Raw genomic sequence first — 15914 nt, 5'->3', positions numbered from 1 at the left:
GGTTAATAAAAGTTTAGCGTTAAGTAAAAAATTAATAAATAAATACAAAACGCTTAAAGTTTGTGCATATGACTGCATTGCATTGATTCGACACGGGCGGCACGGTGGTTGATTGATTCAACATGGGGCGGCACGGTGAGCGACTGGTTAGTACATCAGCCTCACGGTTCCGAAGATCGGGGTTCAAATCCCTGCCCCACCTGTGTCGAGTTTGCATGCTCTCCCTGTGCCTGCGTGGGTTTTCTCCGGGAACTCTGGTTTCCTCCGACATCCCAAAAACATGCGTGGTAGGTTGATTGAAGACTCTAAATTGCCCATAGGTGTGAACGGTTGTTCGTTTATATGTGCCCTGCGATTGGCTGGCGAGCAGTTTAGGGTGTACCCCGCCTCTCGCCTGAAGATAGCTGAGATAGGCTTCATCGCGCCCGCGACCCTAGTGAGGAGATGCGGCTCAGAAAATGGATGGTTGGATGGATGATTCGACATGTTAAAAACACTGAGAATTGTGCTTTGGATTTATCGAATCAAATAAAATGGAAAAACTTTACTTAATTAAAAAAACATTTTTTTGGTATGATTATTTTTTTTTTGTGTGGAGGAATGCTTCGTGGGCCCTGATTTGAAGTTTAAATTGCTTGTTTTAAGAATAGTTTTTGAATAAAACTTATTCTTATTCTAAACTGACTTTTTAGTTACGAATGTCTTGAGAACAGCTACAGCAGTTACTGTGTTAAAGGTGTTAGATTTATAAGCTTATAGAATATAAGCATTTTAAGAATTCTAGCAAGGCAAATTTTGCCTTTTCCATTGGTAGATCTTTTTTGCTCAAAATATGAAAAATGGTCAAAATCTGAGGAAATCTTGCTTATTCCGAGACAGACGTTTTTGCAGTGTTGGTTTAATTCTTTCGTAAGGTGAGTTTAGTTTTACAGTGAACTTAAAACTGGAGTGTCAATCAATGACTTTAAGCAAGCAACTTTCACCAACTCTTTGCTTGTCCTTCCTTGTTAGCACCTTAGCAACCTGTTGTGATCAGGTGGGATCTGGATGCCATCCAGGCACTGATGAATAAAAGTGCTTGAGCAGATAATGGAATGGACTGCTTGCTGAAGAGAGGTAAAATTTGAGGTTTTAGATTCATTCCGATCCGATCAGATACTCGTTTTACACTAGACATTGGGCCGATTTACGACCTCAAAGATCACATTGGGCCATCCCTCGTAAACATTTGGTTAATTGTGACTGCTTCCAAACGTCAACCAGTAATTCAATTCAAAGGTTCATTTAACGAACACGCCAGTAAAGATGACACCAAGCACCCCAAGTCTCATGCTGTTCCTCTGCCTCGGTTGGCCCGCTGAGCCAGTCTGCGTACACAAGACAACAAAGGAAAGCCTTGTCTGTTTATTAAAGAAGAAGCACGGGAGGTTTAACTTCGCACACGGACGCTAAATGAATTACCAGCCAGTCCCAAGTAGCTCATCAAAGCTGAGACACGGACCACTGGTTTCTCACTCGGAGGCGAAGTAAATTATCTTTGAACAGTGACATTTGTTCCTTGTGTCTGGGACAATGGATGGAGCACTAGCGACACCCACAGGTAGTGGAAACTACTGCAACCCTGGATTAACTAATTACATTATTCACTGGACTTGAATGTTATATAATACTATAAAAACTTTGCATGAATGCCACCAGTGTTACCATCACAATAGCGCCACTAGTGACTGTATTTCTGCAAATTTGAATGTCTGGTTCAAATCTGTTTGTCAACTCAGCCGGATGAGACGTTTCACCCCCCACAACACAAATGCCACATTGCAAATATTAAAGTGTTCTCAACAACCTCATACCATTGAAACATTCATTGCAGGGATTAAAGAGGATGTGCGTAGGACAATGCAAACCTAGAAAATGGTCTTATTATTTTATATCCAATAATTAATATTTTATCCCACTGATTTTAAACCACAAAATAATCCTAGGATGGAAAAGTAATATTAAGAGGCGGTCCATCTCCCCTTTTGGTCCCGGAGGGGGGGACCACCCCTTTTTTTGGCCGGCTTAAAGGCCGGAGCCCCCTTTGTTGAGTGCTGGCTCTCGTTCGACCAACTTGCCGAAGACTGGCTCAACCAGTAAACTCCATCTCGCACCACAAGGTGGTGAGGACCCATCAGACCCTTCCCCGCCGCAGGGTATCCTGCCAGCGCTCCGAGCTACCCTTTTGGGTGCCTGAGCAAACTCCATTGGGAAGGAAGCGGGCAGCACACATCCGCTCCGGACCTCTTGCGAGCAGCGACATACGGGCTCCAGCCGTCCTGTCTGGGAACTTCGTTTTCCACTAAATCCACTTGGTGGGAGCTACGTGCAACACGCGGGTGACTGACACACAACGTTCTGGCGATATTAAACCAGACAATCAAAAGCAGTCGTTTAACCCAAACAACCAATCTCGGCCCACGTACAACAATGGTCCTCGTAACCAACAAGGCCAATGCAATGATAAATCAAAATCATGAAATGACCGCAACTCTAATTCGCGCCAAACTTCTACGTCGAAACAGGGTGCACGCAACGACCAGCCTAAATCTGACTCGTCCAACCGAGATCATAAAACGACTAGTGACAACCGGGAAAAGGGCTTCCAAAGGGAATTTAGTGCCGTACCAGAAGAATTACTTTAGGTGCTCCGCAACCTGTCCAAACACAAAAAGTGGGACCCATCATTATGACTACGCTGATTGAGCCGAACAGAGCAACAGAGAACAGGATAGGTCAACCAGATAACGTTGTTGATGTCCATTGTTCCCCTAATGACCTGCAAAGTGCCTCTGTGAACCCTATCGACTCCACGACGACCTCACCTCGCCATAACCACCGCAGGAAGAGCGCAACTGCTCCAACGTTGCTGTTGAGATTAATTTGCATGACTGCCCGACAGACGACGTCATCATGGCCTTGTGGGCGGACAAATCGGCAATTTCTCAGGCACTGTTTGGCACCCTATGACTTAAGCATCCTGACCTTCAATTAACGCTGAAAACGTTTTGTTTTCCCGTTAATACCGTGCCGTCGTCTGCCGTCACTGCAGTCGGCTTGTGTGCCCTGAACCTGCAATGGAACCATGGCTCGTTAATTCACTGCTTCCTAGTAGTCCCCAATTTGCCGCATAAAAGTTATGTAGGCGCGGATGTACTTGTCTGACTGGCCATTGAAGTTGAAACAATTAACAATGATTTGTGGTCGAATGGTAATAGCGACTCCGCTAACCGTGTTTTTCAACCATTAAACCTTAGGTTGGGACAAACCGTCCCAGACGCTTGCAAAGTTTTGAGCGAAGACGAAGTTATAGTAAAACCGTCGACTGTTAACTTCCCTATTCGACTGGTCGCGCGCTATAAACAATCAGTAACCGATCCCCATGCGTTCTTTCAGCCTTCCTCCATGCTTGGTACCCCTGGGCTTAGTCGAAAGCATCCTTTCTAAAGCTCTAGCAAGCCCCATTAGCCCACTTGGCTTTTTCTCTCTGGAGTTCCACTGTCTTTTTTGTCAACCCTGAGTTCCGAGAAATAGCCTTCCTTGTTACTCTCCCAATTATCGACTCCCGCAACATCACCTAAAAGACGTAATTAATGTTGGCATCGGGCAGGGCGACACGTCAGAGTCAGTACTCCCGCAGTAGTCGCCTATCATGATAGTAATCTTGAGCTGTATCTGGCGCCAAATTTGCACGTGCAGCCTCACAAGAGACAACGATTACCTGTGTCCCAGTAAGCCCTTCATCCGAGATGTAGTGGATGGGATTTGTGGCCTGAACCCCATGAAGGATGGGTCGTGGTGTAGAGCAGAAGCTCCAGCTCACGACCAGGTTACTACTACTCACGCAGAAATTGTTGGGACCAAAGGGCTGGTCAACACACCAGCCTGAAGCGCAACTCTTGAGTTATGACCACCACGACAAGACTCGCCCTGCCAAATCAAACAATGTGGCTCAACGTCCCGAAAGATATTGATGACATCGCCCTCAAACATCTGCCAGCCAACAATTATGAGAGCGAAATCGAGATTTCTAACTTTTTCGAACAGTCCAAATTGGAGGCTGATCCTGAGACGCTTAAACAGATTCCATTTGAAGGAACTCAGGCGATTGACCTCAACCACATTGACAGCACCCTACGCGCCACGAGCATGGAGACCAGAAAACCCGAGCTCCCGCTCATGCACTCCTGGTCCGCAGCAGATAACATCTTAATAGCCTTGGTCTCGGTGACTGCATGACTTTCGGCATCGCCGACCTGCTCTATCGAAGGACTCAGAACTTGCAGGGTCTTCTGAACCAGTGCTCAAATGCGCGACTCAAAATCTTCCGGAGGAAAAGAATGACTGAACCCGAACCCCCTTGACCTAAATTGCCCCGCAGACATCTCTACCCCCTTTTGAATCTAGACTAGGATTCAGCTGTCCTCAAGATTAGAACCTTTACTTGGCACCTTCCCTCTCCTTGATTGATGAGTCCGGTTCGACACCTGACTGCTGTGCCCCCTGTGTGCTAAGTTGAAGCTAGCTACCTCTTCTTTCTCTTTCCTTCCCCTCCGTCGAGCCACGCTGAGTCTCTCCTTGTGTTTTTTTTTTTGTTTGTTTAACTTTCACTGAGAACTCTACACCAAGTTAATGTTTAGCTTTAGTTTTAGCTTCTCCCCTTCCCCGAATTACTGGTCTCACTGCCATCCCAACATACACACATACACACCTCTATCCCCACACGTCAATCCTGACACCGACACCTATATGCACGACTTAATTAAGAAGTTGTCATAAACAACTGTTATAGCCATCAGGGGGGTGATATGCACTAATGTTGTACTTTGGTAACTGCATTGTTGTGTGCGTTCCTGCCAACCTGTGCCATCTTCCAACGAGACGTCACCTATATCTGCCATCGGATCAAGCCGACGAATGGGGCGATATGTAACGGAAGTAAAGATGTCAACCAGCACCCCCAGTTTCGCGCTGTTTCACATACCTGCCTCAGCTGCCCCGCTGAGCCAGCCTGCGTACACAAGACATCTAAGGAAAGCCTTGTCTGTTTGTCAAAGAAGAAGCACGGGAGGTTTAACTTTGCACACGGATACTAAATGAATTACCATCCAGTCCCAAGCAGCTCATCAATGCTGAGACACAGACATCTGATTTCTCACTCGGACAATAACTTAATTAACTTTCACCCCCAGCCGGCCTGAACAGTCTCACCAAGAAAGACTTCTCTTTTTTGGGACACTGGCTTGATGACCAAGAAGGTGAGGAACCCGCCATAGTGGCTCTTCATTAAGCAACAGTGACATTTGTTCCTTCTGTCTGGGACAATGGATGGAGCACTAGCGACACCCACAGGTAGTGGAAAGCTACTGCAACTCCAGATGAACTAATTACAATCTTTACTGGACTTGAATGTTATATAATATATGAAGAACGGTGCATGAACGCCACCAGTGTTACCATCACATTAGCGCCACTAGTGACTGTATTTCTGCAAATTTGAAAGTCTGTTTGTCAACCGAGCCGGATCAGACGTTTCACCCCCCACAACACAAATACCACATTGCAAATATTACAGTGTTCTCAACAACCACATACCACTGAAACATTCATTACAGGGATTAACTAGACAGTCAATATGTAAGTGATGTATTAACTTTTTTGTTGCACAGAGATTCTGTCGCGCTGCTCCTTTATGTCTGTGCTGTCTGAGTGTCTGGCCCCTTTCGCTCCACACACAGACTGACAGCACACTTCTCACACTCACTGAGCTCAAAGATGAGAAAAACTAAATTTCTTTAACTCCATGGTTAGCTGTGTCCACATAATACTAGACTTTAGTGCCTCATGACAACGTTTGTAACGGATAGAAACTCTCAAAGAACACAAAAGACTGGCCTAGTCTGCTTCGCTAATTTCACTCTACACTATCCCCATTATTCCTTGGTGTGGACAGACCGGCAGGATGTTTATCTTGACTCACAAGGACAATGAACACATTCCCTGCCAATGCCGTCCAAAGACATAATTCAGAATCCATCTATTCCCTGCCAATGTGGTCTAAAGACGTCAATGGCATTTTTTAACGGGGATGGGTGGGGGAGGGTCTTGTGCAGTTTGTGTGTGATCGTCACGCCTCTGGATAACTGCAAAGAGGAATGGCACACTATATAGGGCAACAATGCCTTGAGGTGAATGTCCCTCCCTCAGAGGAAGAAGAAGAGGAAGACGGAGGAGGCGGGGTGCAAGAGACAACGAGAAAAGGCAAACAATGGCGGAAAAGAGAGAAGACAAAATGAAAACAAATCTACCAAAAAAGCTTCCGGTACTAGAAATGTATAGCGCCAAGGCAAGAAAAATATTCCTGCGACCGACAGGAATGACGCCTTAGATCATGCGGGGGAATAAAGAATGACGCACCTAGCCAGAATGACGCTCTGAGCCGATCGCTTCGTTGCAAAGCTATCGCCCAAAAAAGCCGGGCCAGATGCTGAGATCCTCGGCCGCTTGCCAGCTGATCATCTGCCGACCAGGATTTGAGTAAATGGAATCCGGAATCGTCAGATGAGCGAACTCCCTCTGGATCGCCTTGAAGCAGCAGAGCTTCATCCCGAGCTTCCTCCGACGAAGACGAAGGTAATTCATTTGCAGCTACCATTAGCTACATTTAGCGAGCAAACACGCTCCTTCAATCCCTGTTGCATAAAAAACAATTTTGTCCCACTACTTCACATTAAAATGTAACATCTGTTGCCAGTACTGATTTGAATTTTCCATTTCGTCCAGCTTGCAGGATTTGAACACCCGTGACTCGAACGTCTTTTAGGATTGCGATGGAAAAAAAGTAATGTTTTTTTTACCCTTGCAAAACACGTCATCAATAAAAAGTATTCGCTAGTGAACGTATGTATTTTTAAAAAACTTACAGCTTATGCATCCAGCCGACGTTCGACCCCCATTCCAGTATGCAGTGCAGACAAAAAAAGGTAATTAGTGTTCAGTGCCTTGCCCAAGGTCACTTTGACATGCAGACAGTCGCAGCAGTGAATCGAACCAGCGGGTCACTGGAAGTCGTGAGCCAAAGCCCCCCACGCCTACAACATTAAGGAAATCCCACATCTGTACCAATGGGTACAAACCTGCATGAGCACTGAACATCCACTTCGATTTCTGTGTCATTGTGTTGATTCGGTAAGTTTGACGATAAGTCTGCTCATAAGGACTGTACAACTGTGTTCTAAGCCAAGAATATGAAATAATATATTAAAAAGTATTAGACTTTACAATGATCTTATCGGCCTGATTGGTATCGGCCGATAATTAGCATTTTATGCTGATCAGCTGACCAGCTTTAATGTCATGATTCGCCGATCCAATCAATGACATCATTGATCGGCTCCGCAAGAGACATTTACTCCGCGTCGCCATCGTGTATGGTATATTTGAATCCAAAAGCCAGTTTATTTTTAGCCTTGTCGCATGTCTTTTGACGTAGTACTGTAAATATCTGACCAACAACAAAGCTATTAAAAAAAAAAAAAAAAAAAAACATCAGCGGTGTGGGACAGACAACACGTCATGCCTGGATCAGACAACAAGGCAAATCCAGTCTCACGATTGCACTATGTCAGACTACTGCAATAAAATCTTGTATTCCGATACCACCGCATCCCGTTTTTTACGATCACTGGGCTTTATCTTGTCACCTCAAACGCACCGGATACACTCGTTACCACAGCCACGACAACAACAACCGATCGCGTCGTGTATTATAAGAACTAAATGGGAAAAAACGTGTGCTGTGTTGGTGGCCACCGGTGCTCGGGAGAGGGCTTTAACTCCAGGATTATTTGAGGTATGTTCACGTACGTTTAATACGATACGGCTCGCAACCAGGCAACAAAAAGTTATGTAGCCTAGCAAGCTAATGCTAGCACTAACGGTTGTACCGGCGTTCTGTCGAATCATGCTCTAAAGTTCCGTTGTGTGTGAAGTAATTACAATAAAGTAATTTAATTGCAGTAAGTTAGCACCCATTATTTCTGTCATGTTGTAATGTTGTTTTAACCTGACTGATTAGAATACATGACCTGACTTCTTTTTCTTTTGGCTTGTCCCTTTAGGGGTCGCCACATCGTGTCATCCTTTTCCATGTAAGCCTATCTCCTGCATCCTCCTCTCGAACACCAACTGCCATCATGTCTTCCCTCACGACATCCATTAACCTTCTCTTTGGTATTCCTCTAGCTCTCTTGCCTGGCAGCTCCATCTTCATCATCCTTCTACCAATATACTCACTATTTCTCCTCTGGACGTGTCCAAACCATCGAAGTCTGCTCTCTCTAACGGTCTCCAAAACATCAAACCTCGGCTGTCCCTCTGATGAGCTCATTTCTAATTTTATTAGTCACTCTGAGACCGAACCTCAACATCTTCATTTCCGCCACCTCCAGCTCTACTTCCTGTTGTCTCTTCAGTGCCACTGTCTCTAATCCGTACATCATGGCTGGCCTCACCATTGTTTTATAAACTTTGCCCTTCATCCTAGCAGAGACTCTTTTGTCACATAACACACCTGACACCTTCCTCCACCCGTTCCAACCTGCTTGGACCCGTTTCTTGACTTCCTGACCACACTTACCATTGCTCTGGACGGTTGACCCCAAGTATTTCAAGTCCTCCACCTTTGCTATCTCTTCTCCCTGTAGCTAAACTTAATTCCTTTGCTTTCCAGTGCATGCCTCCATCTTTCGAACTGTTCCTCCACCTGCTCCCTGCTTTCACCGCAGATCACAATGTCATCTGCAAACATCATGGTCCACGAGGATTCCAGTCTAACCTCATCTGTCAGCCTATCCATCACCACTGCAAACGGGAAGGGGATCAGGGCCGATCCCTGATTCAGTCCCACCTCCACCTTATATTTGTCTGTCACACCTACAGCACACCTCACCGCTGTTCTGCTGCCCTCGTACATGCCCTGTATTATTCTAACATACTTCTCTGCCACTCCAGACATCCGCATGCAGTACCACAGTTCCTCTCTGGGTACTCTGTCATAGGCGTTCTCTAGATCTACAAAGACACAATGTAGCTCCTTCTGACCTCTGTACTTTTCCATCAACATCCTCAAGGCAAATAATGCATCTGTGGTACTCTTTCTCGGCATGAAACCATACTGTTGCTCGCAAATACTCACTTCTGTCTTGAGTCTAGCCTCCACTACTCTTTCCCATTATTTCATTGAGTGGCTCATCAACTTTATTCCTCTATAGTTCCCACAGCTCTGCACATCACCCTTGTTCTTAAAAATGGGCACCAGCTCATTTTTCCTCCATTGCTCAGGCATCTTCTCACCCGCTAGAATTCTGTTGAACAAGCTGGTCAAAAACTCCACAGCCACCTCTCCTAGATGCTTCCATGCCTCCACAGGAATTTAATCAGGACCAACTACCTTTCCATTTTTCATCCTCTTTAATGCCTTTCTAACTTCCCCCTTACTAATCATTGCCACTTCCTGGTCCACCACACCTGCCTGTTCGACTCTCCCTTCTCTCTCTTTTTCCTCAATCATCATCTCCTCGAAGTATTCTTTCCATCTAGCTAGCACACTGATGGCACCCGTCAACATATTTCCATCTCTATCCTTAATCACCCTAACCTGCCCATCTCTATCCCTCTGTCTGGCCAGCCTGTATCCTTTTCTCCTTCTTTAGTGTCCAACCTTCCATACATATCATATGCCTCTAGTTTGGCCTTTGCCACCTCTACCTTTGCCCTGTGTCGCATCTCAATGTATTCCTTTCGCCACTCCTCGGTCCGCTCAGTGTCCCACTTCTTCTTAGCTAACCTTTTTCCCTGTATGATTTCCTGTACTGTGAGGTTCCACCACCAAGTCTCCTCTCCTTTCCTGCCAGAAGATACACCAAGTCCTGTCGTGCCTGCCTCTCTGATCACCTTGGCTGCAGCGGTACAGTCTTCTGGAAGCTCCTCCTGTCCACCGAGAGCCTGTCTCAACTCTTCCCGAAAAACTGCACAATATTCGTCCTGTCTCAGCTTCCACCACATAGTTTTCTGCTCTGCCTTTGTCTTCCTAATCTTCCTCCCCACCACCAGAGTCATCTTACACACCACCGTCATATGCGGTCTAGCCACACTCTCCCCTACCACTACCTTACAGTCGGTAACCTCCTTCAGATTACATCGTCTGCACAAGATGTAATGCACCTGTGTGCTTCTACCTCCGCTCGTCGGTCACCCTATGTTCCTGCCTCTTCTGGAAAAAAAGTGTTCACTACAGCCATTTGCATCCTTTTTGCAGAGTCTACCACCATCTGTCCCTCCAAGTTCCTTTCCTGGATGCCGTACTTACCCATCACTTCTTCATCACCCCTATTTCCTTCACCAACATGTCCATTACAATCTGCACCAATTACGACTCTCTCTGTCTGGGATGCTCAGAACTACTTTATCTAGCTCCTTCCAGAATTTCTCTTTCACCTCTAGGTCACATCCTACCTGTGAGGCATAGCCACTAATCACTTTATACATAACACCCTCAATTTCAAGTTTCAGCCTCATCACTCGATCTGATACTCTTTTCATCTCCAAGACATTCTTAGCCAACTCTTCTTTTAAAATAACCCCGACTCCATTTCTCTTCCCATCTACACCATGGTAAAATCATTTAAACCCTGCCCCTAAACCTCTAGCCTTACTGCCTTTCCAACTGGTCTCCTGGACACACAATATAACAACCGTTCTCCGAATAATCATATCAACCAATTTTCCTTTCAAAGTCCCCACATTCAGTTCTAGGCTCTGTGCTTTCCTCTTCTCTTTCTGCCGAAGAACCCACTTTCCACCTCTTCTTCTTAGTTTGAGTTCGACCCACAGTAGCTGAATTTCCAACGGCAACCTGCAGGTTGACGGCGCCGGTGCGGACGTTGTTAACCCGGGCCACGACCGATCCGGTATGGAATTCTTTGGATGAACGCTCATATTTGTTTGGCAAAATTTTAAGCCCGATGCCCTTCCTGACGCAACCCTCTGCATTTATCCGGGCTTGGGACCGGCCTACAGTTTGCACTGGCTTGTGCCCCCCATAGGGCTGCATTAATACATGACCTGACGAGAGCAGTGATTTCCAACCTTAATGGAGCCAAGGCACATATTTTACAATTGAAAAATCTCACGGGACGCCAACAAACAAAAATGTCACAAAAAGTGGATACATTAATTACTGTATGTACTTCCTGCCATCTAATAGAAGAGCATTTATTTATTCTGTCCCTCACTATGCCACACTGGTATAAATAGATGAACAAAGATATATTTTATTTGTAAATATATATTTTTTGAGCAATGAAGTAAATGAACAAGTCATTTAAATAGCAATTTAAATGCTCCATCTTTTGATCGGTTATTGTTTTATTTAAACTCTCTGATCGGTGATCGGCCCCAAAAATCCTGATTGTGCAAAGAAAATTTTATTTCTTAAAACCCGGGTCCTCAGAACTGTGAGCTAGATGTGCTAAGCAGTCATCCACCATGCCGCCTACAATAAATATAATAAATATTTGATACCGCCTCCTTGAGCCGGCACTTTATCGTGGTGGAGGGGTTTGTGTGTCCCAATGATCCTAGGGGCTAAGTTGTCTGGGGCTTTATGCCCCTGGCAGAGTCACCCATGACAAACAGGTCCTAGGTGAGGGACTAGACAAAGCATGTCTCAAAGACCCCTTATGATGATGACAAACGATGGACTTGGTTTTCCCTTGCCCGGACGCGGGTCACCGGGGCCCCCCACTGGAGCCAGGCCTGGTGGCGGGGCTCGAAGGCGAGCGCCTCGTGGCCGGGCCTGCACCCATGGGGCCTGGCCGGGTACAGCCCGAAAGGGTAACGTGGGTCCCCCTTCCCATGGGCTCACCACCTGTGGGAGGGGCCATAGGGGTCGGGTGCAGTGTGAGCTGGGCGGTGGCCGAAGGCGGGGACCTTGGCGATCCGATCCCCGGCTACATAAGCTGGCTCTAGGGACGTGGAATGTCACCTCTCTGGCAGGGAAGGAGCCCGAGCTGGTATGTGAGTTCGAGAAGTTCCGACTAGATATAGTCGTACTCGCCTCCACACACAGCTTGGGCTCTGGTACCAGTCCTCTCGAGGGGGGTTGGACTCTCTTACACTCTGGAGTTGTCCACGGTGGGAGGCGCAGAGCAGGTGTGGGTATACTTATCACCCCCCGGAAGGACTCCCACCTCCGACAGAACTCAGAGTAGAGTCGCTGCTCCTCTGCATCGAGAGGAGCCAGATGAGGTGGTTGGGGCATCTGATTTGGATGCCTCCCGGACGCCTCCCCGGTGAGATGTTCCGGGCACGTCCCACCGGGAGGAGACCCCGGGGACGACCCAGGACACGCTGGAGAGACTACGTCCTTCGGCTGGCCTGGGAACGCCTCGGGATCCCCCCGGAAGAGCTGGATGAAGTGGATGGGGAGAGGAAAGTCTGGGCGTCCCTGCTAAAGCTACTGCCCCCGCGACCCGACCCGGATAAGCCGTACAAAATGGATGGATGGATGGATGGATGGATGATTTGATACGACAGGACTGAGATTGAAACAAGATAGTTTTGAATACTTAATCTCTGCGTGAGACCGTTTCAAAGTTAGGAATTGTTTTTGAAAACGTGCGGAATTCACCCGTGATTAGGGCATGACCAGCGAACTGCGAAAGGAAATCCGATTCGGGGGGCGTGATTTCTTTCTCCCACGACTCAGAGGTATAAAAAGGGCAGACGTTTCCTCATCTGCTCGCTGTTGCTCCTCTTGCTTCCTCAACTTCTCCAAGCTCGCGACTACAGCCATCCTATTCCTCCTCCCGCTTTCTTCTTTGCGGTCGCCACGTGGTCGCCCGGACCACGAGAAAGGCTCGGTCTGATGCGAAGCCTGCAGTGCGACTCGCTTTCTGAGCTTTCTTTTTCTCGCCAGCCTACCAAAGAAACCTCTGGTCCACTCACATGTTCTCAACCAAGCGTAAGCAGTTCAAACGGCATAAAAGGTTACAAGCACAACTTCCCGCATAAGCGTGACCATCAATTTTCATTTTTGTACTCCTTTTCCGTTTTTCTTCATTTTATCCATCTTTTTCCTGGTTCAAACTGCCTGATTCCCTCCTGGGACCCCCGAGAAAGAGTGTCTCCAGACTGGTCACCACGTGATCCATAAATAGTGATTAAACATTGCAGCAAGTTCCAGAATGAGTACAAATTGGTGCATAGTAGCTTGGGGTTAGTTTAACGACCTTAAGAGTCCCAACATTATTCTCTCTCAACACGTATCAATTCATTCATTCATGCTCATCTCACAAGTTCAGCCATTCACTCTATATTCTGCTATGTTATGTTTTATTGTCTTATGTACTAAATTCCCTTTGCATTTGCCCCCATATTTCCCTGTAGTTTAACATGACATTTTCTCCATGTTAAGCATCCTATTGTGTACTGTGTGTGTTTGAGTCAAAGATATTAACCTCTGCAATCGAGAATTAATTTACATAACTGTGGCAACGCTTTCAGAAAAAGATTGATTGATCCATGAGGTTTTTCATAGTTTTGTCCTGCTGTAAGCTAATCCACAACGTGGTGCCCCATTTTCATGCTAACATCTTTATTTGCAACATTCTCCCGTTTCACTTGAAACGGACCACAGGGAACGAAGGAGAACACAAACGTTATCCTCCGACCCCTGTACACATTAGTTACGTTTCTGTTTAACACCAATATACGCTACAGTGAAGGCACGTCAAAAGGAGAGCATTCTATTTTTTTAGAGAGTGTATTACAACATGTTAACGTTGTGCTAAGTTGCATTTGTGTGAAACAAAGATTTGTGTAACTGGTCCCCATGGACCCCATGCCCACCGTTATCTAATACAAGACAATTCTAGTGTTTTAAAGTTGAGTAAATTATCTTTGTGAGATAAAAAAATAGATACTGTACATACACATGTAACTTCATTTACATTACCACCATTATGTAACAGAAGCCTATGATAGAGCTTACAGTTTACAATACTAATGTTGACACTTGACAGTGTTACGAATTAAAGGTCTTTATTTTAATTTAGTTTTCTACTTCTTTGCCTTAAATAATATTTTGGGTATTATAAGAAAGATAAATTTGTGTTCACGTACAGTATATATCCTGTGTACATCAATGTTCTTATTTCATACGTTGGCCACTACAGTGGGGACGGAAAGTTTTCAGACCCCCTTAAAATTTGCACTCTTTGTTTTATTGCAGCCATTTTGTTAAAATGATTTAAGTTCATTTTTTTCCTCATTAATGTACAACCCCAATTCCAATGAAGTTTGGACGTTGTATTTAAACATAAATAAATACAAAATACAATGATTTCCAAATCATGTTCGACCTATATTTAATTGAATACACTACAAAGACAAGATATTTAATGTTCAAACTGATCAACTTTATTGTTTTTAGCAAATTATCATTAACTTAGTATTTTATGGCTGCAACACATTCCCAAAAAGCTGGGACAGGGTCATGTTTACCACTGTGTTACATCACCTTTTCTTTTAACAACATTCAATGAATGTTTGGGAACTGCAGACACTAATTGCTGAAGTTTTGTAGGTGGAATTCTTTCTCATTCTTGCTTGATGTACAGCTTCAGCTGTTCAACAGTTCGGGGTCTCCGTTGTCGTATTTCACGCTTCATAATGCGCCACACATTTTCAATGGGAGGCAGGTCTGGACTGCAAGCAGGCCAGTCTAGTAGCCACATTCTTTTACGACGAAGCCACGCTGTTGTAACACGTGCAGAATGTGGTTTGGCATTGCCTTGCTGAAATAAGCAGGGGCGTCCATGAAAAAGATGTTGCTTGGATGGCAGCATATGTTTCTCCAAAACATATATGTAACTTTCAGCATTAATGGTGCCTTCACAGATGTGTAAGTTACCCATGCCATTGGCACTAGCACAGCCCCATACCATCACAGATGCTGGCTTTTGAACTTTGCGTCCAGAACAGTCCGGATGGTTCTTTTCCTCTTTGGCCCAGAGGACACGACGTCCACAATTTGCCAAAACAATTTGAAATGTGGACTCGTTGGACCACAGACCACTTTTCATCAGTCCATCTTAGACGAGCTCGGGCCCAGAGAAGCCGGCGGAGTTTCTGGGTGTTGTTGATAAATGGCTTTTGCTTTGCATCGTAGAGTTTCAAGTTGCACTTACGGATGTAGCGCCGAACTATATTAGCTGACATTGGTTTTCTGAAGTGTTCCTGAGCCCATGTGGTGATATCCTTTACACATTGATGTCGGTTTTTGATGCAGTGCCGCCTGAGGGATCGAAGGTCACGGGCATTCAATGTTGGTTTTCAGCCCCACCTGTTCCCAATTAGCCTGTTCACCTGTGGGATGTTCCAAACAGGTGTTTGATAAGCATTCCTTAACTTTCTTTTTTACCACCTGTCCCAGCTTTTTTGGAACGTGCTGCAGCCATAAAATTTTAAGTTAATGATTATTTGCTAAAACCAATCAAGTTTATCTGTTTGAATATTAAATATATTGTCTTTGTCGTGTATTCAATTAAATATAGGTTGAACATGATTTGCAAATCATTGTATTCTATTTTTATTTATGTTTAACACAAGATCCAAATTTCATTGGAATTGGGGTTGTACACACAGCACCCCATTATAGACAGAATATTTTTTTAAAATGTTTGCAGATTTATTGAAAAAGAAAAGATGAAATATCACACAGCCATAAGTATTCAGACCCTTTGCTCAGTTTTTAGGAGAAGCACCCTTTTGACCTAACACAGCCTTGAGTCTCTTTGGGAATGATGCAACAA

General features: G+C 45.3%; 1 protein-coding gene and 1 long non-coding RNA gene across 5 annotated transcripts in view; one reads left to right on the top strand and one right to left on the bottom strand.

The window, feature by feature from the left end:
- Positions 1–15914, bottom strand: part of pias2 (protein inhibitor of activated STAT, 2) — a 64481-nt gene that overhangs the window by 40970 nt on the left and 7597 nt on the right. The gene's annotated exons all lie outside the window — the stretch shown is intronic.
- LOC133400481 (uncharacterized) lies at positions 6588–7180 on the top strand. Its single transcript, XR_009768360.1, has 3 exons — positions 6588–6672; positions 6823–6880; positions 6965–7180. It is a non-coding gene; the product is annotated as an uncharacterized LOC133400481 (long non-coding RNA).

The sequence above is a fragment of the Phycodurus eques genome, chromosome 3 (genome assembly GCF_024500275.1).
Source record: "Phycodurus eques isolate BA_2022a chromosome 3, UOR_Pequ_1.1, whole genome shotgun sequence".
Lineage (NCBI taxonomy): Eukaryota > Metazoa > Chordata > Actinopteri > Syngnathiformes > Syngnathidae > Phycodurus > Phycodurus eques.
Note: the sequence above shows the minus strand (reverse complement) of the source record. Positions and strands in the feature narration are given on the sequence as shown.